At 36.2% G+C, this 24,952-nt stretch overlaps 1 long non-coding RNA gene across 2 annotated transcripts in view; it reads left to right on the top strand.

Annotated features, from left to right (window-relative positions):
• The first annotated feature begins 2,943 nt into the window (after positions 1-2,943).
• LOC140684024 (uncharacterized) overlaps positions 2,944-24,952 on the top strand; it is a 72,642-nt gene continuing 50,633 nt past the window's right edge. Inside the window, exons 1-2 of one of the 2 annotated variants that reach the window (XR_012055857.1) lie at positions 2,944-5,013; positions 15,489-15,640. This is a non-coding gene — a long non-coding RNA (uncharacterized lncRNA). Of the gene's footprint in view, positions 5,014-12,737; positions 13,392-15,488; positions 15,641-24,952 lie in introns of those variants that run through there. The other variant, XR_012055858.1, reaches the window with a different exon arrangement.

The raw sequence follows: 24,952 nt of genomic DNA, 5'->3' as shown, positions 1-24,952 counted from the left end.
TAGTTCTTAAGCAATTCCTACCCTGCTTCACAGTGGAGTAAGTAGAAGAACTCTCTCAGCATTTCTCTTTTACTTTTGCCAAATTATGCTGCCTGCAGAGGAACTGAAGTGTGGCAGAAGGGCAAGGAACAGCAGTGGGACCACTTGAAATAGAGACCTATAGTCATCACTGCACTTGCTAGATGCTGTTTACTGATACTGAATTAGATGCTCTAAGGAAAATAAGTGTATTTTGAAATTTACATATGGCAAAAAATCATTAAAGTAATAGCAAAATATCTGGGAAAGTCTTGTCCATGCGTGCAAACTCTCAGCAAGGCAAACGTTAAAAAATGATGCTCAAAGTCATCAGTAATAGACTTAAAATTTTAACAACTAGTTAGCAAGTAAAAATTATGTAGAATCTATGCAAATCCCAGTATCCTAAAGGACCCTTTCAAATATATGACAGAAAGGAAGAGCTTTTCAGTCTCTGTGAGGGTCAAAAAATGAAGATAATTTTTGAGGGTCATGTAAGATAATGAATTCTAATATTGAAGTTGTAGAATTAATTATTTGGAGCCTATATTCCAGGGGTAATCTGTTTTATTAATTCTACTGGTTTTCCTTTTTCTGTATTTTATATAATTTACCTGTTCCCTGAAATGTAATGTAAATCCCTAAGAAGAGGAATACTTTTTTTGCACCTTGGCAGCTGCAATAAAATTATTGGTATAATGAAACTAACCCCGTGTAGCAATTACTCCATGATAAAGTAAATGAGGTGACATCATTAGTATGAAAATTACACTTTCAGTAGACTTTCATATCAGCCACTGCAAGAGGATGTTTTGCTCTTGTGTCCTTTTTTCAATGGCTGACTTTGGAGTGATCTTTATTTGATTTCTTTTGGTGTTCAGTAAGGAAAAGCAAAACTACAGCTGCAAAGAGTAGGAATGGCATTAAATAGCCACAAGCATGCCAATCCATACCAACTATGTGCAAACTGAGAACCAGTGTAATAACTGGAAAAATAGATAAAGAGAAAAGAACTTGCATGTTCTCATTGCATTCCCCTGTTTCTCAACTAGCCAGCGAGAGCAAGGCTGAACTTTATCCTAAACTGATGCAATTTTACAAATCCTTCTGCCTGCTCAGACTCTGCTGGGCTTCCCTTACACTAGACAGATGCATTTTTAAGTCCTCTGCCTCCTCACCAGCCTGGGAGCTCTGATGCTTTAAAGGTGTAATATCATCTTCTGGATGACAGAACTTGATCTGATCCCAGATGTCCCATGACTCTCACTTTTCTGCTATTAAGTTCACACAGATGCTACCACCACTATACTTACCTTCCCTATAAATCAGCCAGCTGTCTGTCAGTCTCAAACCCTAATGCATTTCTGTCTTTCTAGTATTTGCTGCATATTACAGAACTCGTTTTCCAGAAAGCTGCCAAAAGTTCCAGTTCTGAGAGTGATGGAGAATGCAAGAAACAGCAGTGTAAATATATTATTCAAACATAACTTTCTCCTTTTTTGGTTGCTGCTTGCTGTCACCTAGAAAGGAATAAAATTTAAAACATATAGAATACAACTATTAGATATTCTTAAGATGTTAATTAAAAGAAGTTTAAAAAAGTGTTGTTTAGATATTTTTAAAAAAACATTTGGCATGTAAATTTCTAGAAACTGTAAGAAATGTGGGAATTGTCAAGTAAGAGTGTGCATTTTACCAAGAATATATTAGTATTGTGTCTCCAACCTTACCTGAAAATAAAAAAATCATGATAATATGCCTTGAAACAATATTATTTTCTTCCCAAGTACCTTGATAGATGTTTCAGAAGTTATTTATACAAAGGAACTGAATGTACTGGTTTGAGCAAATTTTATCTTGTGGGTTCAATAGTACTGACTGATACCATGCCTTAATTTGCCTTGTAAGAACTATTTTTCAACAACAATTTCTAAAGGGTTTTTTTAACCTCCTGCCTATACAGTTTTGACTTTCTTTTCCCTCTTCTCCTTATCTCCTGTCTTCCAAAACAGAGTCATATCTTGTCTGCAGCAATGATGGAGCTCTTTTAATTAAAGAAATGGATCTGAATAAACACACTGAGCTTGGCATAGTTCTGGGGAAATATTTCCTATGCAGACATGCCCATTTGGTTTGTCTTTGCATGCATCTGCAGGAAAACATCACCTGAAAAATATCACCTGAGTAATGTCAGCATTAACATCACTGGCTGTTCATCCAGAATCTGAGATTGATAAAATTTTTACATGTTTGTTCTTGAATTGTTTTGGTCACAATGTCACAGTTAGAAGTCAAAATATTCTGTTTTCCTTGAAAGGAAGATATGTCTGTACCCAAACTTCTGTTACAAAATTGTGTTGGACTGGTTTGGTTAAGACTTGATAATTCAGTTTTCAAATGGGGAAGCAAATATAAATGATCCCTGGTAGTTCATTGAAAGCTCTGCCTACTTGGGAATTTTTTCACTGTGCAAGAGTTTTATTAAAAAGATAAAGAATAATGCTTCAGGTATTTATTTTGATGCTAATTATCTGGTTCTGATATGGGCTAGCTGTTCATTTCATGGCATTTCTCTGGCAGGAGGTACCTGAATGAATCTCTCTTCTATTTTTGCTGGTCTCCAGCAGCTGTCAGCAAGGAATGGGTGCATCTTCCTTGCACTGGCTGTGATGTGTGCATGTGAGTCTTCATTCCCTGGTGTACAGAGCAGTAACTTGAAGCACAGGCCAGAACACCAGCCATGGGGTGGGGTGGAGTTTTTCTCCAAATTTGGGAAAATCTTCCTTTCCCCTTGCCAACGTGCCTCTTGTTATGTTGAAATAGGAGAACCCATGGATATCTTACCAGGTCTTATATATTTCCATATATATCTATGGACTTCTGATTGCTAATTAAATTTTCAGGCATCTGTCATTTATCTCATGGTTTGAGGTCTTCATTGCCCCTTTGCTTGGCATCATGGCCAGACACCTGGGAAAAGATAAGAAAGAGAATTGGTTCATATTGAAAAGCTAGCTGTGTTGCTGATGTGATCTTATCACACAGTATTGACTGAGCACTTAGAAAGTAAAATTGCTGGCAGCTTCTGTGCAGTTAGCATACTTTTAGATAGAAACTTACTGCAGGGCTGGAATACCCAAGCTATATTTTGAAAAGGAGCTGCAGAAAACTGTAAAGCAGCATTTTACCCAGGCAAATGAGTCCTTTGACCTCAGTGATGTTGACTGACAGTTTTGTTCTTGACAACTCATGAAGAAATTTCTGTACCATAATGAAATGGGCGTACATATTTTTTTGCACTGAAGTTTGAGTTCCTGTGTTGAGATAGTGTTCAGACAGTATTCACCTCTGTAGCACTATTCTGCCTTTTGATTCCTTGATATAAAAATAGCAAGCATGATATATACTTAGCTAGTTTCTTGTAAGGAAATAGTGTTACATTTTTGCTCTTAAATACCTCTTAAAGGTGTTTTATATATTTTGTTATACAACATTTTCAGTGTATGGCAAAATTATTACTCTGCAGTAAAGAACAAGTCTAAATTATTACCAGTAATTTGTGCATTGTTTTGGTAGATGTCCAGTTTTCCATCTTCTGCCAAAAGTAAGCATCATTATACTTCATCCCACCTTTCAAAACCAGTATTAATAAATCAGATCCCATATTTAGAGTTGATTATACCCTATCTTCAAAGCAAAGTGCAGATAAAATTGTAGGGGTCAAACTATCAGTGAGTGCAGTTATGAGTGCTGGATCATGATTCCAAATGTTTGTACATGTGTCTCAAGCAGGGCCAATTGGCCCTCACTGGGATAAATCTGTACTCTGCACAAATAACATATTTTTAAATACTCTGTTATGGTGGTGTCTTGTGGTTTGTTTGGGGTGGGGTGTGCTGGGTGACAGACAGGAGTTTTTTCTACCCCCTTGTTGAGTGGAAGGCTGTCAAGAAACAGCAATTTCCATCAGCAATATGGAAAGCTGTGGAGAATGAGCATGCCGACAAGAAATATCAAAAAACTGCATGCTGTTCTCTGATCCTGACTTCACAAGACAGCTGGGAAAGCACTTTTTTCACTTTAGTTTTACTCAGTCAAAAAGTATTTGCCAGTGTGGCAGCGCAGTACAGGAAAAGGACCTTATTAATTCAGGCACCTAGTTTAAAGAGAGGTGGACTCTAATATGCATGTGATATAATGACCACTCGCACTGCTCCCGAAGTGTTACCCTTGAGCAACAGAAATTAAAATTCATCAATGTGGAAGAAAGTGTGTCACAATGGAAATCAGATATCTGAACGTGGCGGGATAGTGAGACCAGTTTGGAAAAGACTTCTATTTCGTTATTTCTCTGCCTTCATAATTCTCTTACATCTTTTATGAGGGCTCATAAATGAATTCAGGAATAGATTTTGAGACAGACTGTCATCCTCCCTTCATCTCAATCTTGCAAACCACAGGCTGTCTGAGAGTTGGACTGCTTTTCACTTGAGGAGGAAGAAATTTATAAGATTTAGATCAACCAGAAGAATAAGGAGAGTTTCTGGAGGGGGAACACCCAAATTCTCAAAGGGCCACTTACTGCCAGCATGAATCCAGGAAATTTTTTTATGCTCAGAGCAGGCTGGTAATGTATTGTATTTCCATAGTGCTTGAATAAGTAGGAAAGGAATTGATTGCACAGTTTTTACTTCTCTATTTGCTTAAAACAGAACATTTTCAAATAAAATGTTCGCTGAACCGTCTATTTGTATATATATCTGTGGCTACATAACTGTATTTCAGCTCCAGAAAGCACCAGAGGGGGTAAATAATGTACTCTGTAGCCAAGCTGGCAAATGTTAAGCATCCCTTTAGCTATATTATGGCTTGGCTTGTACATCTGCAGCCAGGATGGTGAAGCAACAGCTGTGCAGCTGCTTCTTTTTCTGAGCAGCTACAGAAATTCTGTGCCGGGAGGAATGGGTGGCTGATCTCTTGGCTCCAATGTAATAGGTAAGACAAAGAAATTCCTCTAACCTGTTGTGTTTTGCTTCTTGGATCCTGCTCTCTATGCCTTCTTGTGTTAAAAATTTGTGTGGTGTGCCTCAGTAGTGGCTGAAGGTGAGAGCAGGTGAGGAGGAGCAGTGTTGTGGCACCGCTGCTGTGGGTCAGGGAATGTCACAACCTGCTCCCTGAACTTCTGGGGGTGCCTGGGAATCCACAATAAGCACCAGGGGTCAAGCTGGGCTCAGATTTGTGAAACTCCAGAGAAGGCACTCGTCCTGAGGGAATTGCAGTGTAAGCAGCAGATCGTATTGTGCCGCGCCTCGCATGCATCTGCAGAAAAACATCTCCTGCAAAACACCACCTGAGTAATGTCACCATAAACATCACTGGCTGTTCACCCGGACTCTGAGATTGATAAACTCTTTACATGTTTGTTCTTGAATTGTTTTGGTCACAATGTCACAGCTAGAAGTCAAAATATTCTGTTTTCCTTGAAAAGAAGATATGTCTGTACCCAAACTTCTGTTACAAAATTGTGTTGGACTGGTTTGGTTAAGATTGATATTTCAGTTTTCAAATGGGGAAGCAAATATAAATGATCCCTGGTAGTTCATTGAAAGCTTTGCCTACTTGGGAATTTTTTCACTGTGCAAGAGTTTTGATTAAAAAGAGGAAGAATAATGCTTCAGGTATTTATTTTGATGCTAATTATCTGGTTCTGATATGGGCTAGCTGTTCATTTAATGGCATTTCTCTGGCAGGAGGTACCTGAATGAATCTCTTTTCTTTTTTTGCTGGTCTCCAGCAGCTGTCAGCAAGGAATGGCTGCATCTTCCTTGCACTGGCTGTGATGTGTGCATGTGAGTCTTCATTCCCTGGTGTATTAAACAGTCTTTCCTGGGAGTATTTAAATGTGTTGTCTATAGCTGGTAGAATTCCTATCGATAATTTCCTTAGAAAATTAATTTGATTTTATCTTGTGCTCCACAGCCATTCAGCAGGCCACTGCTGAAAGCTGCAGTGATAATGCAGGAGTCAGTATTTCTTATTCCTGTACTAAGCAGAGATAGGAGGCAGCAGCAGATCCACACATATGCATATCCAGGGCAGATAAGAAATAATATTCTGTTCCATCAAGCCACTTCATATCGATGATGAACAGTGTAGCAAGAGCCCTGTCCCTCTCTGCTGCTGAGATTTGGGAGGGAAAATCATCACTGATTCTTATCTGCAGTCTAAATAAATGTGCATTCTGGAGAGGAACATGATAACCTGCTTCTAATTTTATTTTATAGTGTCAGTTTAGTCCTTCTACATTGTACCTGCTTTTGAGTTATATTGAAAAAGTTGTCTTCAGTGCTTTGTATTTATTCTCTGCTTCTGCATAATGTTGGAACTGTTGGAGAAGTTCAGTGCCTGCATTCTGCAAGCAGGTCAGAGATTGTAGCACACTACTTACATTTTTGATTTGGGCTTAGGTTTGTTTGTAGGTTTTGAGCTTTTTTGTTCCCCGTTGCATTCCTAGGGAGTAAAGCAGGTGGAAAATACTTCCTTGTGCATTCACTTAAACCTGCAATCATGCCTCAATTTTGGCATGTCTCAGTGATAACTGCTAGGAATTTGTATTTTTCCAGGTTCAGAACAAGATACTTTTAAGATACTGAAAGATACTACATCACTCACACAGTCCAAATTGATTATTTAAAAAATGCCATAATTTTCTTTATGGATACAGTTTTATAGAGAAGGCATGGGAATATAGTTGGCTTTAACATTTGAAACACCAGTTCTTTTTTAAGTCTGCTTTTATACATGTATACATTTAAAGTTCTTTATTTAAAAGGTTAAGGTGCCACTATAAGTATCTAGAATGGGCTTTAAAAATAATATGAAATAAATATGAAATTTAAAAAGCACTATTAGTTAGTTATAGAAATATTTCTCTATTTTTAAAATTTCTCCTAAAGAATTAAAACCAGTTTTTTTTAAAACAGTTTAATTTTTTTTCTTCTCTCTCTTAATTATGCACTATTCTGCTCAGTGATACAAGCTTTGGACAACTACTTATTAAAGTTCTATTTCATTATTCTGAAAAAGTAGATGAAAAAAAGTATAAAGGTAACACATAAGATGCATTAAAAGTATATGTATAAAATACATAAAAACTATAAAGGTAATATGACTATATGACAAGAATTTTGTGAGTAATGAGTCTACCTTTGAGGTGAGTTTGCTTCTACATGGAGGCATTTTAGTTTGAAACACTACTTTTGTTAATGTTGGGCTATACTTAAAGCACTGCTTTGCTACATGTATATAGATAGACACTTTCTCACTATTTTCATGTATCTTTAAAACTTGATGTTCTCATCTTAGTAAAATGAGTAATAATATTTTCCTTTTTTTCAGTGGGGGAAACTTCTCCTCATAAATCCACAATATTTCAAGCCAGGACACACAAAATAACAGAAATGACTGAGTGTAACAGGCAGTGTGGGGCACGTGCACTTACTGAAATAATGGCACTTACCACTCTGAGTGTTTTAAGAAATCTCTTAATAGGAAATCATTTAAATTGATCCCCAGATTTGCTATACGTTTTCCCCATTTATTTTCTGCTGCAGTCCAAATCAGAATGCAAACTAAGAAGTGCCCCATCAAGTGAGTTATCTCTGGCCATTCTTTATCTTTCAGAAGCAAAATCCTTATCAGGGAGAAGATCTTTATAGACTATTAGCTCTAGATATATGTATATCCTTCAGCTTCACCCCATGCAGGCTTTGTAGTTAATGACATTCTAGATATGCATCTTTTAGTTCTTTAATTAATGATCATTTTTGCCATTATCAAGTCAGTTCTTAGTGAGTTTATGTGAGGTCTTTGCCACCTATCATTGCTCAAATGCTCTGAGTATGTTTTTGTTCACACTTGCATGGTGACAGTATCTAATGCAAGCTTTAATAACTTCCTACCTTGTCTAAATAACTAATAGACCATCACATTTTCGAGTCTGCCTAAACACAAGGTTTTGTACAAGTCTTTTTTGTGGACAAAAATACAGCTCTCATCTGGAATAAAAGGCCCCTGTATGTCACTCATCACAACATGGCAAAATGCTTACCATCTATTAAACTGATCAGCTGTTACATCAGAATTGCTGTTTAGGACCCTTTTGTGCTGAATATAGCAAGATTTGTGATGAAAGTACACAAAAGTCCCTCTATGTTTGATTTATTTTTGTGCTTTTTCAATTTTCTACCTACCCCTTTCAACCTGCCTTGCTTGCTGACACTCTTCTGGTCATAGTCACTGCTCTCAAAACATTTTGAAACCTGAAATGAGACAGAATACATACGTTCATTCTCTATCTATCTTCTTTTCCCTTGGTGATGTACTTTGGTAAAAAAAAAGGAAAAAACGTAAATTACTCTGTTATTTGTTTCTTTTTGAAAACAACTTGTCAGTTTATTTTCATGTCTCTGAGTGGCTAAGAAGGGAGAAGGAACATTTTATTTGTTCTGTAACCAAAAATCTTTCTTTTATTGGCTTTGGAATTAAGTGGAGACAGAGTGCAAGAATAATGAAGACAAATATTAAGAAAATGGGTTTTATATGGATCAATTTCTCAAGGAAACATATGAATGCTTTAATTGCAAAGTGAAAATATTTTCACAAAAGTTAAAGTGAAAGCTTCCTGAAATAAAACATCTACTCACTACATGCTGAAAGAGAGAAGAGCTCAAAATTTTACTGAGGGAAGGATAGTTTGCACTCTGCAGGAGGATGAAGATGGACTTACCTCTTTCATTTAAGTAGATGAAAGATTTTATTAACTGAAGTGAGCATGAGATCAAGACCTGAACACCTGTACTGTAAGGTAGAACTTAAAACTGCAATCCAAAAAATGAGCGTATTTAGCAATGAAATAGAACCAAAGCATTGCAAACATCTATAAAACATTAGAGCAATGACAAATGTCTCATTATATAGCTTTAGAATGGGATTAATCTTGCACATAAATGGACCATATGGTGCAAAGTGAGAAGTACATGGGGGTCCTTTTGCATATAAAAATTAGTTACATGTATGTAGACACACATAATAGCCAAAATATGTCGATATACAAATATATGTTGATGTATAAATGTAATGCGTTTCATTAAAAACATGTTTTGAACAATAATAGTCTCACAGGAAAAGAAAGTAGTAAATTCTGTTTCTGTTACTTGGATAGAAAGCATTATATGGTAAAATCTGCTGCTAAAATAAGCTTGTTAATGAACATGTGTATCAATTATGTAACTTCTGCACTCATTACACTTTTGAAGATTTAGCCTTCAAAACAAAATGTGTTTGATTTTGTGTGCATTAATAACCTTCCAAGTGACAGGTAAGCATGAATGTAAATGCAACTGAACATTTTTTTTTTAAACATATATTTTTAGATCAAAAGCTACCAGAGATGATAAACATTTCCTCATCAAATGGAGCTGAGATGCCTCTGTGGTTTACACCAGTGAGTGAAACTGCAAATGAAACTGCTCTTGCAAGGATAAAGGACACCACACCAGCTCCTTTGGGTTTTAGATGATGGATCTGCCTCTTTGAAAAGGTTTCAAGTTCTTAGGCAGCACATGGAGCTGGGTTTGTGTCTCTCAGTAGACAGATCTTGGTTAATCCATTACAATCACTAAACAGCTCTCCCCAATGTATAGAAGTGCTATTAAAAAGAGTAGCAGAAAATGTTTACTGAAATTTCTTCTGCAGTTTAATGGCTTAAGGAAGATTTTTTTTCTGTGTGGACTGGTCCTGAACATTTGCTTAATAATTTTCTTTCCATCCCAGTCCTACAGGCAAGACTGGAAAAAAGTGTATTTCTGTTTCCAGTACCTCTGTAATGAAGGAAATGTGTTGTTCCCAAGGCAATAATCTGCTTTGTTTTGCTTTATTGTTTTGGATAATCAAATATCTGTGAAAGACATTCAATAAAGTCATTTGTGATCAGTCTTCCAGTCGTAGAAAAGCACAGGGAAAGGTTTTTCTACTGAGCTTGATTTAGAAAATTCAATTTAGTGCTCGTTCCTTTGTTCCTGGTGTTATCATCATGTACGTTGTTTTGCACCGGGCAGGAAAAAAACAGGACCTGATATCCAGTAAGTGTTACCTGGGTGGATTAAGAGATATCATTTGTAAAAATTGGCTCAGTTCACAACAGAGGAAGGGCCTGTACCTTATTTCTTGCACCACAAGGCAACTGAAGTTTAAGGGCTGCTTTTGGTATTTGGGGGAAAAAAATATTATAATAATATTATCATTGTGACCTCTGAACACGAGTCCTACCCTGTAATGATTGGGTTAAAAGAAAATTATTCACAAAAGGGTATTGGGGTTTGAAGCTGCAAATAGTACCATCTTTGCTGTTAATGACCAGCATAGGAATTATTTCATTGTAATATCCAGAAGCTGCTAAAACCCAAATCCATTGAGGTTCACAATTATCATTAATGGAATAGAGTATTTTCAGGATGGTGGAAAATAGCCAGGCTTTAATAAAATATTAATGGGCAGAAACCCTGGATTAAATATTCATCTTTGTGCCTTTGGAGGTTATATTCTATGGCTCCCCTACAGCCCATCAGTAAATAATGATCTAGTGGCAAAACCTTCTGGGACATAGTATAGCTTAGTACAGAATTGCTGTGTAAAGTTAAATCATAGCATTTACATATTTTCTATTTTGTAGAGTAATTACATTGTTTACATGGGAAAAAAAAAGTCAAATCAGTACTGATAGTCAACTAAATTGCATCAGTAGAGGTAAATTACCAAAGTTGAGCTGGAGGCATTTTCAGTGTGTGATCCCATCAATACAAATGAGATATATCTGTGCAGCTCCTTGGCACTCTGGAGGCTTGTCTTGTGGAACATTGCTGGCCAGCATCTCTGTCAAAGGGAGCTCTGCAGTTTAAAGGAGAAGAAAAAAGAGAAAAAGGTTTCTGTGTGTCTGTCTTGTGCTGGTAATCACAACATAATCACTTTAGTATTGCTAAACTGAGAAGGGATAACTGAATTTCCCCTGAAAATAAAGATTTTGCAGGAATTTCTCTGTCCGGCAGACCTGATGGAAGTGTTATGTGAAGTCAGGGCTTTGATAACCTCAATTTTTTAATTAAAAATTATTTTGACTTAAAATTGGTCTTTGATAAGAAAACTTTCATAATTATATTGTAGCATCTCATGAGAGGTGCTCTTAAACCAAAGGCTTTGAAACATGTGGAGAACATGGATAAGTAGCAATTTAAATGTGGATTTTAACATGAACTGTGGCCTTGGGAAAACTGTAGGCAGCTGGACCACAACTCACAATTTACTTTTTATCTGAGTACTACCTACCTGCTGTGTTAGAAAAAAAATTACCAAAGTGAACACTGTGCCATGACATTTCTTGATGTCAAAGATTATGTCTTGGTGTCTTTGTTGTCAAAGATTATGTGATTAATCTGTGTTTAAAAGTCAAAGAGCATAGTGACATGGATGACTTTGGAAATTACAGCATTTTTTTATTAAGCCACAAGTACGGACTATAAAACTATGTCAAGTTATTTAATTTGAACTGTATTTAAATTTCTGTCGTTTCCAGTTTTTTTTCATAGATAATATTGATTGTAACTGGTTGCTAATGTGATGTGGAATAAGGAAGATTCCAGCTCCTCAAAACTAAAGGTGCTGTATCTTTCCAAACCAAAACAGCTCATGAAAGCCAAGTCCTCACAGAAGCTTAAGGCATACACATGGTTTCCAGCAGGATTCTGGAACACTTGAGAAAAGAAAAGTGGGCAGACAGGGAAAAAAAAATGCTTTTCTCCTTTGACTTGCAAACACACTAAATCACTCTTTCATTTTCTTACATGAATTTCAATAGCATGTAAATTGTAAATGACAAGTATCTGAGAGACATCTGAATGGATGGATGTCTGCTGTTTGTTTTGTTTGTATTCTGGCTTGGGATTTTATGAGAGTGGAGAAATCTTTTTGTTTGAAAATTGTAAGTCTCAAGAGGCTTAACAAAGTTGGAGCTTTATTATGCTAAACGGCTGCTTCTGTATTACTGTGCTCTGCTTAATGATATTCAGGAAATATTCTTCTTTCCTAGGAAATTCATTGAACATTCTCTTATGGGGTTTAGCTTATTTAACAAGTTAAGTAAGTATCTCTCTTATTTGTGTACACTAAACAAAAAAATCGATATAAGGAGACAACAACAGGTTTTGCATTTTAAGATTTACTGGACATGACTGGCACCAACTTTGTGTTAAGCTGTTTTGCCTTTTCATAGCCAGCTGTTTGCCTGGCTGGAGCTGGTGCCAAATGCTGTGTAATGCTGAGCTTTTTGGGTTCTGCTCTGTTTTGTGGAACAGAGACACATCCCTGTCACACAGGTCCTTCTAAGAAGACCTGATAGCTCTAAGATGGTTCTGTGCTGAACCTGGATGCTGCCATGGGTAGTGCATTATGAAAGCACCCAGATCTCTGGATGACTGAGAGTTTCTTTCTTAATGGATGGCTGATGGTGATGGCAGCTACAGTAATTAGAGAAATTTTGCATATGAGTGAGGAATCTGAAAAGTGGGAGATAAACATCTTCATATGTTATTTATGCAGTAAGAGTTTGTGGTTTTTTTTGTTTTTGTTTTTTTTTTTTCTGAGCAGGTATTGCGACTTTACAGGCTGTATTGTAAGTCTGAATAATAAAAATTGTGACTGTAAAGATACTTTTCTTTCTGGGTAGTAAATAATATCTCTGCATTATGAACTGCATCTATGCACAGTATATGAGGAATTGTAGTCACAGTATTCTCACTACTTACAGGAAGGATACACAACAAATGATTTTATTGATTTTCAAAACACTTGAATTAAGTATGAAATGAGTATAAACCTAATGTGTATATAAATATGTATAGATCTATGCATATCACTTGATTGATTATGTTCCACACCTGTGCATATGGAGGAAACCAACACTAAAGCCACAGCTCTACAGAACTGCTGCAAATGTGGAACAAAATTTATTTTAAGTGCTTAGATTGTGAGACTGTTGGAGCAAGAGGAGGTTAATGAAGTTGCAATACTGACTTTTACACAGTTCAATGCCATCTGACTCAGTTAATGGAGGAAATGTGTGCTATAATTCATACCTAAAGGTAAAGGCACCATTAGCAGATGTGCCCGGGACTTTTGTTTCTGCATTGTCACTGTAAAATACCTGTACAAAATCTTTGCAATTGTTTCATTTCTTTCCAGGTAACTGCCCTGATTTTAGTTTGCTGCTGGTTTTGCTCTTGTTACATTGAGAGTTTACACTCAGGAAGATGAGTTGCTCAGTTAAGTAACTGTGAAACATAAACACTTTGAGTTTCAAGTGCTTCTTTTCTGTATATCCTTTTTTGTGCCCCGGGTGTATGTATAATTATGACTTCACAGGACAGCAGGATAGACTTACTCTGACTTCTCAGAAAATTGTATTTTTACTGCTTACACAGCTATATGTTTGTTTCTACACCTCTTGATAACAATATAATTGTGGTTACTTTGCCTGGTGTTGAGAAGATCATCCTTGAAGAACTTGCTAGCCAGGTTTTAGGAAGGGGCAATATTGTGTTAAAGTAGCTGTTGACCAAGAGTTGTGTAAACAAATGTGTAGCAAGCAAATTGTAAATAGACTTATTTTTCTCTTAATAAAAAACTAATCAGCATCTGGAAAATCAATTTGTTTGATGGATTTCAAATTATTTATTCTAAAATGTAACATCATCTGGGCTGAGATATTTGTTGGTTGTTTCTCACAGCCATTTATCAGTCCTGCTATCAGTTGAATTTTCATGAGACTAAAGTTTTGTAAAGAAGACTACTGGATGTCACTGGCCTCAAGAACCCAAGAAAGAGTTTATTCAGTACTGTGAAAAATTTTGGAGTAATTGGAATTGTTTCGTGTCCTTATAGCATTCTAGTGAGAGTGCACAGACAAAGCCATGTCCACCATATTTTTTTAATGATGTTGGCTAAATAGGCCAATCAAGTTCTTAGACAAAGCAAAATAATCCATTCACATAATATGTATATTTTATTTATTAATTTATTTAGGAATTGGCACTGAAGGAGTGCCAACATATCAAATATCTGAAATATGTGTATTTCCTGTTTTTTTTTTTCCTACTGTACACCATTTTAATGCTAAGTATGTGAAGACTTTAAGCATTCAGCTTTTAAATGGCTGTACTCTTCATTTGCTACCCAGCAGAATAACCTTATCTACAGCTCTATCCCTGTTAGTTTCAGTCCAATTAATCTTCATCAATATTGCCATCCTTCACATCATCCTCTGGAAAACTTAAAAGGAAAATAGCTTAATTAGGAACAGCAATGGCATTTCACTTTCAGAGAGCTGGAATGTTCAACACACTGCATTGAAACAGCATTCTCCCTTTAGAATAATTTACATGTCAGACACTAAATAAATATGCATTCAATGGAAGGGATTTGTGTAAGCAGTGTACACAGAGCAAGGTTTTCTTGTGCTCAGGAATTAAAAAAATTTCATTAGAAACAATTAATATTCTTCTCTTGTTACATGAGCAAGTCAACATCTGGTGGCATGAACTGTAGGAGTGATAGAAATTTTTAAATAGAACAAAATTTTTGCTAGATGCTTTTCCCCTCATGCTTCTGTTTTTGTACTTCATATTGTGCTCCTACTTCTATCAATAACTGTTACTTGACTTTTTAACTGGAAGATGAAATATTTCATGGTGATCTTGGTTCTGACCTATGTGATTGTGAATGCTTTCCTTATTTGGCATTTAGTAATTCAAAGATGGAAAAGACAATGTGTTTTGTATTGCTTAAGGAACATATAAGTTGTTTACAATAGAGGATGCATATTGCAATTAATTCCATTAGCAAAAAATAAACAGAAATTTTCTCAGAAGTAGTTTTATGCAGAGATATTAGATGAGTGTTCTGAAGGATAATATGTAAAAATGACAAGTGATTAGTGAGCTTGACATGATATTTTATAAAATTGATTATTCTGGAGATGCTCACTGCTGTAAAACTAATCCAATAGAACAATGGAGGTTAACCAAAAAGTCTGTTTTCTTCTATAGATTTGTCCAAATGACTGTCAAGACGCTTTCTGACCAGAAAATTAGTCTCAAATTCCTGATAATCTGACCTGATCTCTTTTATCAAAAGTGAAAATATTATGACCAGTCTGCTTCAATAGTCTCTATATTCCCAGTAGTATTTTCTGTATCATCTGTATGTGTTTAAAAATACATTGTTAATGCCAACCAGATCTGAAGAAGGTGTGCTGTAACTTGTGTGTCTTTATGATCTAAATTATTTCAGCTGCTGGATTGATGATGATTTTGGAGCTTCACATCAAGGAGTCTGTTAATCCTACCATTTCTTCTTTACAGAGAGGACAGGACCATCACCTTTCCAAACATGACCAGCTGAGAATGAAGCCTGTTTCCTCCTCTTGTCCCTGGCTGTGAGAGCTGTTTGAATTGCTAATTGGTCTAACAATATGAGTTATGAAACATCCAGTCTGAAAGCAAGAGTCACGTAGGTAATGTTCCTTTCTTGTATTGTACTTCACTTACATATTTTGAGGAGGAAATATAATTTCTCATTTCCATCCGGCCTAGTGAAAGACATCCCTGCCATCTTATTATTCGACATAGACAGATAAGAAAATAAGTTTTCAGGGTATTTTGTTTTCCAAGAGGAGGATAAATGAATTGTGAAGATTACTGATGCGTCTTGGCTTGTTACAGGTGTCAGAGAAAGAATGCAACAGTAAAGCACAAACACATTAAGAACTGGTCCCATCTTGGTAACAATTCAGATAATAACTGGTACAACAGTTATTATTTAACAGTGTGATAGAAAACATTTTATTTTGTTACCACTTGCAACTTCTGAAGTGTTTTCTTTGTTGAACAACACCCATTATCTGAGATTACTCCTGCTACTTTCAGCACTTTTATGCTGCAAACTGCACAGCAAGTAAAGGTCAAATATAATTAGCTGGAGAAAGTTGTTGTTTGTTTTCATCCTCTCCAGAGCTTTTTTAAACTTGTAATTATGAACAGAGAATAGGTAATGTGACAGAATGTATCACAATAAAAATTTGATACATAGTGGAAACAATATTTTACTCCATAGTAGGAAATTTAGTTTCCTATACTCTGTCAAAGTTTCATTCATAACTAGCCCAGAAATAAACCAGCTTCACAATGAGAGAAAAAAAAACTAAAGCTTAATTTAAAACCCCAAAAAAGAGCAATGCTAAAACAATTGTACATTTAAACTTTACTAGAGAAAGGAACTGGAAAATGCATGGAAAGCTTGAGAGAAAGGGGAAGTTCACTGTGTCATGACTAATGATACAGAAGCCTTCAAATGCCATGAAGTGTCAGGAATGAAAAAAGAACTGTTGGGATTGTATGCTTATTTAATCTTCCTTCTCCATCGTCTCCACCTGGAGGTCTTGGGTATTTTTCCTTCTCCATATTTCACTGCTGTATGGTTATTTTATTGGAAGCAGGAGTCCAAGAGACCACCAATCCAAATGTCATCATAACTTTTCAAATTACCTCTCCAGCCCACGTTCAGCTCACTAGCAAGTACAAACGCGTGGTTCTTGAGTCTAATGAGAACAGGGGAATTACAGCACTAAAATCAGGTAGGGCAAATTAATAAATAAGTTTCCCATTTCTACTGCTTATTTCACTCATGGAGGTTAGCAGTGGTTGCATGCATTTCACAATACACTCCGAAGAAATGGTATGTTTAAACAAAATTTGCTAGCAATGTGCAGCTATAATTAAGATGGTAGGATTCAAAATAAGCAGCCTGGATTTTAATCTCTCTGTGTTTGAATAGAGATCTGTGAGCATTCAGTATGGGTGTAATACCTTGACAGCTTAATGTGCATAATTCAAATTCCTATTTGCAATTTCAAATACCATTTTGGTAGTGTCTTTGGGGTGGGAGAGTGTGTTTGTTTGTTTTTTTTTTTTTTTTTCATTTTTTGGAAATGTGGTGCAAGAAATGAAGGAAAAAAAACATGTGAAATGGCAGCATCAGTAATAGGGATGTGTGTTAGGACCATGTGAGTATTTGTAGTTTAGGATAAAACCTGGAATTGCTGAAATGTAAAAAGTAATCAGTTTTACATAACCTCACAGAAGCTAAATCCAAAAGGAACTAACTTTTAAGACTCTGAAAAGTCCTTGGTTTCAGCTGAATTGATCAGAGAGGTTTATATTTTATAGAAAATTGGAATATTAAAAAAAAAAAAAACACAAAGTAGCAGCTCCTCCTTGAACTTAAGTTTGAATTTAAAAAAAAGCATGCAAACATGCTCCTCATTAAGTATGTTAATTATTTTTTTCCAAACAAGAATGCATGCCCACCTTTTTAAAAAATAATGGAGCTGTCTTTGTCTTTTTCGTAATAATGTTTTAATATAATTGTAAGCCCAGTTTACACCAAGTCTTTATCATGTCACTGCCACCAGTCACAAGTGAGTGCTGCATTTATGACAGTTGTTTCAGAATATGTTAAAGTGGTGAAGGTGAAATGTAATTAACAGTATGTATCACATAAATGTTTCAATCAATTTAAATTAGTCACTAGGTGGCCATGTATCACAGATGGAAGTGTATTATTTAACAAGAAGAAAATCTATATTAATAATGCAGTTCTTATTCTAATAATGGATTAATAAGCATGGCCTGGTATTTCTGCATTGTCTGACAGGATTTTAGTAATTTTAATCTGAAAACATGAAACTCATTATTAGCCATCTAAGTGCCTGTATACACAACACTTACTCAAAAATAAAGTAAGTATTGGGATCACGGGGAAGACTTTCTTAAATAAAGACAGAAATTTACATTTGTCTAAATTTGAATTTGATTTTTTAAATTTGAAATTTAGATTTTAGAATGCAACATTCTAGGTTGTGTGTAGGACACAGAGTGCTGGTCTTCATCCTCTGGTTCCTGCAGGCTTTGTTCAGCATCAGGCTTGAAAAGTCAAGTGAGAGTTGAGTTATATTAACAGAAATCACTCTTTTTTTTTATTTATTTATTTTTATTTTTTTCTTGTGAGGTGCTTTCATAAGGATAGGCTTATTCCCACAGAAGTTTTTACCTATGCTGCCTGTCCTTTTAGTGCTGTTAAAGGAGTTAATATTTGCCTCATTTGTTTCACTGGTCATATTTATTGAAGAGAAACCCTTCACCACGTGCCGGATGATAAATGTACTCTCCCGCTGTAAAATATTTAGTCAATGATCTTTCAGCTAAAAAATTAATATTCAGGTATCATTCAGGAAATGATCAGCTGAAATTCTCATACCTTTAGCAAGTTAAATGTTCTTGCGTTTTATTAATTTTAAGGGAGTCATTCTTTTTCCTGGTTAAAAAAAAAAGAAAGCACAGCATGGGCTTCACATTTGTAAATGTTATTTTCAGTCTGCCAGCCTCTGCATGTTTAGAACATTCTGAAAAGGAAATGTATCATTTTTGGATGCAATTAAATGTATATTTAGTGCTGGATATATCAGATGGAATTCTTACAGATATTAGAATTGAAAAAAAAAACCATGTTTTCTTAGCTACAAGCATGCAAAAATAAATGGAGTTAGGTTAAAATAAATCATGTCAAACTTTGTTACCTAAGGAAAATTGTCAAGTTCTTCCATCTTAGAATAGCAAAAATAGGAAAGATACACTCAGCTGTTTGTCCCACATTTATTGTATAGTTTATCATTTTGATTTTAAAGCAGCTGTCCTTTTTTAAAATTTATACAAAGAAATAGAAAAAGTAAGTATTTTCTTGAAGGTACTTGCATTAAGAGATTTGAGAAAGTAAACAGAATTAGCTTTTACAACTTATACAATATTACAAGGAATGAAAACAAAAGCTAACCATTTCCAGCTGTGTTAGGCTTCCTTTTTTGGTTAAGTATTCCCAAAAAATGCCATAAATCAAAAAGTTTCATACTCCACATAGAAAAACATTACCTTTTTAAGCATTGCTAAACACTTTCACCTATTTGAAAAATTGAGTCCTAAAGGTTATATGTCATAGGAGAAAGAGAAAATATGCTCTGGCTATGCCAGAATGGCAAAAAAAGGTGATAAATCTGGAAAAAAAGTACTCAGATTTATAGTCCTCAGCTTCATCACACTCAGTTGTGGTTTATCTGGCCTTTACTAAGTGCATACAACAGGGTGGAAAAGGAAATCAGTGGTACAGAATAGACTTTGAATGCTCACCGTGCGAAATCCTTTCACCATTTAATTGGTTTGGCACTGGGGGATTTTTCATTTGGTTCTGGGTTTTTTTGGTTTCTCTTTGTTTTCAAAGGCGTGGTAATTTAATTAAAGTATGCCTTGATCCTCTTCTTTCCTACAGTATTTAAAAAAATTTCAAATATGTGGCAGGCCTGTAAAGTATTTGATTCTAAGGACAGCTGGTAAGAAGAGCAGTTAAGGAAACTTGTTGTTACAATTTAAAAAATTCCATTCACTAAGTCTTTACAATAAAGATGTATTCAGGAAGCTGATCATTTCTTATCCTGTAGGTAAATTTATTATTTTATCTTAAATAATTTTGTCAGGCTACTGTGAACACACAAAATCTGGAAGAGCTTTGTGAGAGACAAAAAGAAACTGAGGTTTTCCTACTTGAGTACTGCGTGCCATGGTCATAGTGTGCACCTTTGGTGTGAGAGAAATAACTCAGATTCTGTGCTAATATGGCTGCATTACTTGGGCTAAAGATTACTAATTTTACAGTGACAGCTAAACACAGTGATGCTGGTAAACAGGCCTAGCATTTGACTGTAAGCTAATTGAAGCATTTAACTTTATGTTTTAGATTTATTCCCCTTTGAACAACACATAGTTCTGTCTTTGTTAACATCAGCAAGTTAAGGTCTAATGTCTTTTTTCTAACTTTCAAGTGAAATAGCTAATATTGGTAGGCATATAAGAGAAAACTCCAATGAGAAAACTATCATGATCATCAACAAGTGAACAGAAATCACAGAATCACAGAAAATACAAGTGAAGGGAACAGGGACTGAGAGCTGGTGGTAGTCCCTGGGCATATGGCAGGACAGAAAGCTCTCCCTACCCTGATGAATCTTACCCAAAAGAATGACATGAATTTTCTTTCTCTGTGCTCTATCCATAAGGGAAAGGATTTTCTGCAAAAGGGCAGCTGAGAGTTTTGGATGGACCAAAGTTGCCAGTCCGTGCTATTAGTTGTGCAGAGTGTTGGAACCCTGGCTGCTGAGAATTTTAAACTTTCTGTGCTGAAAGGCACAGACCCTCAGAGAACACTGCATTTGACCTGAGGTCATGGAGAAGGCTTCCAAAATTGTTTGATGGCACTGGAATTATGGGTGTGTAGCTTGATTAGAAGTGTGCAGTATCACAGGGTGGAAAACTTAGAGTTTAAGCTTTTAGAATGTAGCAATATATAGAGAGCAAAGTGGAGGTTTTAGGGTGGAGACTGGTCCTTCTTCACCTTCTTCTTCATGGGTTTGGGTGGTATTGTGTAATTGGTTAGAAAACCGCTCATCACGGATTTCAAGTGATTAGTTTTTGGGTTAAAAGTAAAAATAACTTAGGCATCATTTCTTAATTGAATAGTTTAACCTTAAAAGACCTTGTAGGGAAAGATAAATAGCCATTCTGTAGCTCGTTAGTAGAATACTGAAGAACTCATGACTTGTAAGACTGTGATATAGATAAGACATCTCCCACTGAGATTCCATGCTAACACATGCTTCGTAGTGGGCACCATGTTTATATATTCAAGTTTTTACTTAGATACTTCAGCACAGTAGTAGAAAAATAAATTGAATGAGAAATACTCTAGACCTGGATGAAAACATAAGGTACAACACCAACAACCAAGAAATGCTTGCACAGTAACCCACTGGTAAATGATGGCTTTTATTTGTGGTTCCCCACTATGAAAAAGTCTTAAAGTTCCTTGTTTATCATATCTGCATACTGTGCTATATATGTACTATGTATGCATACTGTTATTCAGAATCAAGAGGATAAAATGCACTTCATAGCAAGGTAATAAGTGTACTGTATGTCCATGAAATACTTTGTAGTTTATTGGGATAAAAGCATTAATGTTTTTTACCATTCAGAAAATATCGGTTGGATTTTTTTTGTAACTTTGGGTACTTACATGCTCTGTATGAATACTTTCATTGTTAATCTAACCCATGATCTCTGTTTAGTCTCTAAATAGTCTGAGAAATAATTACAGCTTGTTGTAGCTCTTTTAAGTGAGGACAGGCACAGAGATGTGTGAGGACAGAGATGTGTGGGCATCAGCTCTATAGCATATACTTTTAAACTCTGGACAAAGAAAGCAATTTAGTTTTGAGTGGTCTCAGTTATTTCCATAAGAAAGAATATGCTGCCTTTAATGTGAATTGTGAAAGACTGGGAGTTGTTATCTTATGTCCTGTTTGTAGCATACAGATCAGATGCTACCACAGACCTTTCTCACCATCAGCCCTGAGCATGTTCCAAGAGCTCCAAATGAAGCAGGGCAGACAGTGCTGGCACACCAAACTCTTCCATTGAGGTTTTTAAAATTAAATTATCCACCCTAAGGATCTTCTCCATATATTTATCCTCTATAAAACTGTTTAAAGTGTGAAGGGACAAACATTGTTATTAGTAAATCACAGTAGAAATTACAGTGTTTACTGGATATCCTGGTTTGACAGGGATATTTGTTTTTTTATTTACAGCTGGTCAAATTAAGTTACTATATTTGATTTTAAGTCTACATTTAATTTTATTTTTTTTTTTTTTTTTTACCAAATCAATGTAGTACTTGCCAAATATAACTAGTTCTTCTAAAGGAAATGTAGACTTTTTTTGTTTTAAGGCTGAGAAAGACAGGGCTCAATCCTAGCTTATATAGATAAGTTTATATAAACCACACAGCAAAAGAAGCTGTTAATATTCAAGGATTATTAGTATAAATCCCTTTATAAAGCAGCCTTACTTTAGCTTTTGAGTGATATTGCAACATTGTTTTTCTAGTGAGATTGTCCTTGAGAATCAACAAACTCCATTTCACTAAGAGGGTTAATTAAGGTCAAGTTTGTAATGACGTAGGAAGAAGCAGAGGCTGAAGCATCCGTATATCAGATTGAAATTTCAAGGTCTCTGCAATGCATTAAAACTTTGAAGCTGTCTAATGTGGACAGCATAACGTGTTCTGCAGTGAGAAATTCTTTAAACAAACCTAAAAAGAGATTGAGTTCCTTTCCCTGAAGGTTTGACAGTGCTTTTCCAGCAGAAATCTCCTGCTAATCAACTCTGTTTCTTAGGCAGGGCAGGGAGCAGAGTGCTGCTCAGCAAGGTATCCTGGGTTTGTCCAAGATGGGAGAGTTTCGTGCCCTCTGCATGTAGGTGCAGCAGGGAGCTGAGCAGCATTCTGCATCTCAAGGGGGATCTGTCCCTCTGCAGGGCTCCCTGTGTGCTGATCCTCTGCTCTGGTGTGGGACCAGAAACTGAAACCTAAATTATAAGGAATTTAGAGATTTTAGAGCAGCTAAGATTTTTGTTAGAGATAAGCCCAACTAGAGTTAATTAAAATAAATGAGTAGGCCTTGATGAAGTTAGGAGTTAGTAGTTAACTAATAACTGATTGCTCATCAGCACAATGTTTAGTTAGCTGGGTTTATAATGAAGAATAGAGAAACTGACAAATAGCTTTTAGGAACATAAGACAATTGTGGGCCTCCTCTGTTCTGAAACCAACTGAAGACAAGGAATGGGAGTTCTACCAAGAGTTCATTTGTCATATTTGCATTGAAAAGGTAGAAAGGTCAGAAGGAGGAAGACTTCATTGACTTCCTCATTTTGGGACCCCTCCCCATGAAAGGGACACTGACCCATTTCAAGGAACAAACTACGCATGCTGAATGGCTTTTGGAGTGATTAGCATAGGAAGTGGGGAATGGGATGTACCAAAAGGATGAATATGCATTTGTATTTTGGGTATTCAATATTTGTATGGATTAAAGGGCTCTGTAAACACCTGGAAGCTGCGGTGTGGATTTGGGAGCGATCCCACACACAATAAACACACACTTTCTAACTTTAAACTGTTAGAGAGTGTTTGTCCCTCACAGTTGGATATCGGTACTTAATCAATATCCATATTTTTTTAATAAATCAAGGGGTCAGACACCCCTTCTTCCACTGTCTGCAGGAGGGAATGAGCAGGGGCCTACATGTCCCTGGTGATGGGTAACAAACCATCAGTGAACCAGCCTGGTCCCGCTCTGCTGCTGCTTTGGTTCCTGAAATACATGAAGAAAACCAAGGTGAGGGAAAGTTTAAAGGCTGTGAAATTGCAGAAAGAGGAGGGAGTGAGAGGCAAATGAAGGGCTGGGTGTGGCTCTCCTGTTTATGTATGTATATTTTCACCTACTACAGTGAAGTATAGGGAAGATTTTGGGTTTTTACCTTCAAATAAAGTCCCCATCAGTGATCAACATAACTTTCCATCACAGCTTCTATTGCCTCATCTGTACACTCATTTGTGTAGAAGGGAGGACTCACCAAATGTTTCTCCTATATTTTCAGAGCAGTGCTGAAAATTCAAATCAGCAGAAATCATCAGACTCCATCTCTTCAATTTCTGGTAATTTATACTGTGGTATTTTTGTCATTTTTACAGATCTGCAGCAATAAGGATCAAAACACTGAAGCTTCTAAATCCAAGCAAATAAGTGTAATGAAAAAATATAGCTGTCAAGGACAACTGGAGGGATACTACTGCTGAATGGCTTAGCTTTATAAAGTGACTCAAGCTCTCTCCTTCAAACAAATAGTATTTACAAGAAGTCCAGGCTATGACAGCAGCTCTAAGGCAAGATGTTTAATTTCTCTACTGGGGCACATTTATCAGAGGGTACCATTTTATTTTGCATAGAGTAAAGCAGATTTTCAGATTCTTTTCAGTTGTTTTTATGGTACAACTTAGTGTTTCACAGAGGTAAGATATGTTGTACAATTTCTTTCTTCATTGTCCCTCACGTACAGAATAAGCTACTCAAAAATTTATCACATCAGGCATAAGACTTTCATTGTTCATTTAAATAATCATGTGAAACATTACACAGATTAATGATACAAGGGTTTCTTTGGAACAAAAAGAAGAAAATGCAAGTGAAGGAATTATTTTTTACCAGGCATGGAACAAACAGGAGCCTGAGATTTGGCTTGCTTTTTCATTTCACACTTCCATTCTTCATTCAGTTTTTGAATATTTGAATAGTAAGCAGAACAATCATGTCTAATCAAGACCTACAGGATGTATCGCTATGTCATTAAGGTAACAAACTCTCAGGAGACAAATAATTTGGCACCAAATTTCTCAGTTTTTATTCTGCTCTGTATAGAAAAAAGAATGTTGGACTCAGACTGGTTTCTCTTTTCTGCCTGTTCACTTTGCAGTATGAAATCACAATATCTTGAGCCACTCCCTGGCTGTTGCTCACTTTAATTCACAGAATCATAATCCTAGGTTATTTTTTCAGTATTTTACTGAGCCTAGTTCCTTCTCTCATTCCTCCACATCACAGACTCCTCTCGAATCCTGACCTTTCCCTGCCCTAAGGCTCCTGAACCTGTCCAGCTCCTGGTGCTGTCTGTGTGCAAGCTTGGCTGCTTTCAGCTTCCTCCTGTGTGCCTGGCAGAGAGAGGGAAGGGAAGGAAAAAGCATCTTCCCTTGCAGTTCCAGTGCTCTGTGCCACAGTGGCATCTAGCTGCCGCAGCCACGGATGGAATTCCACACAGCCCATGCA

The sequence above is a fragment of the Taeniopygia guttata genome, chromosome 4 (genome assembly GCF_048771995.1).
Source record: "Taeniopygia guttata chromosome 4, bTaeGut7.mat, whole genome shotgun sequence".
Classification (NCBI taxonomy): Eukaryota; Metazoa; Chordata; class Aves; order Passeriformes; family Estrildidae; genus Taeniopygia; species Taeniopygia guttata.
This window is presented reverse-complemented; position numbering and strand designations above follow the sequence as displayed.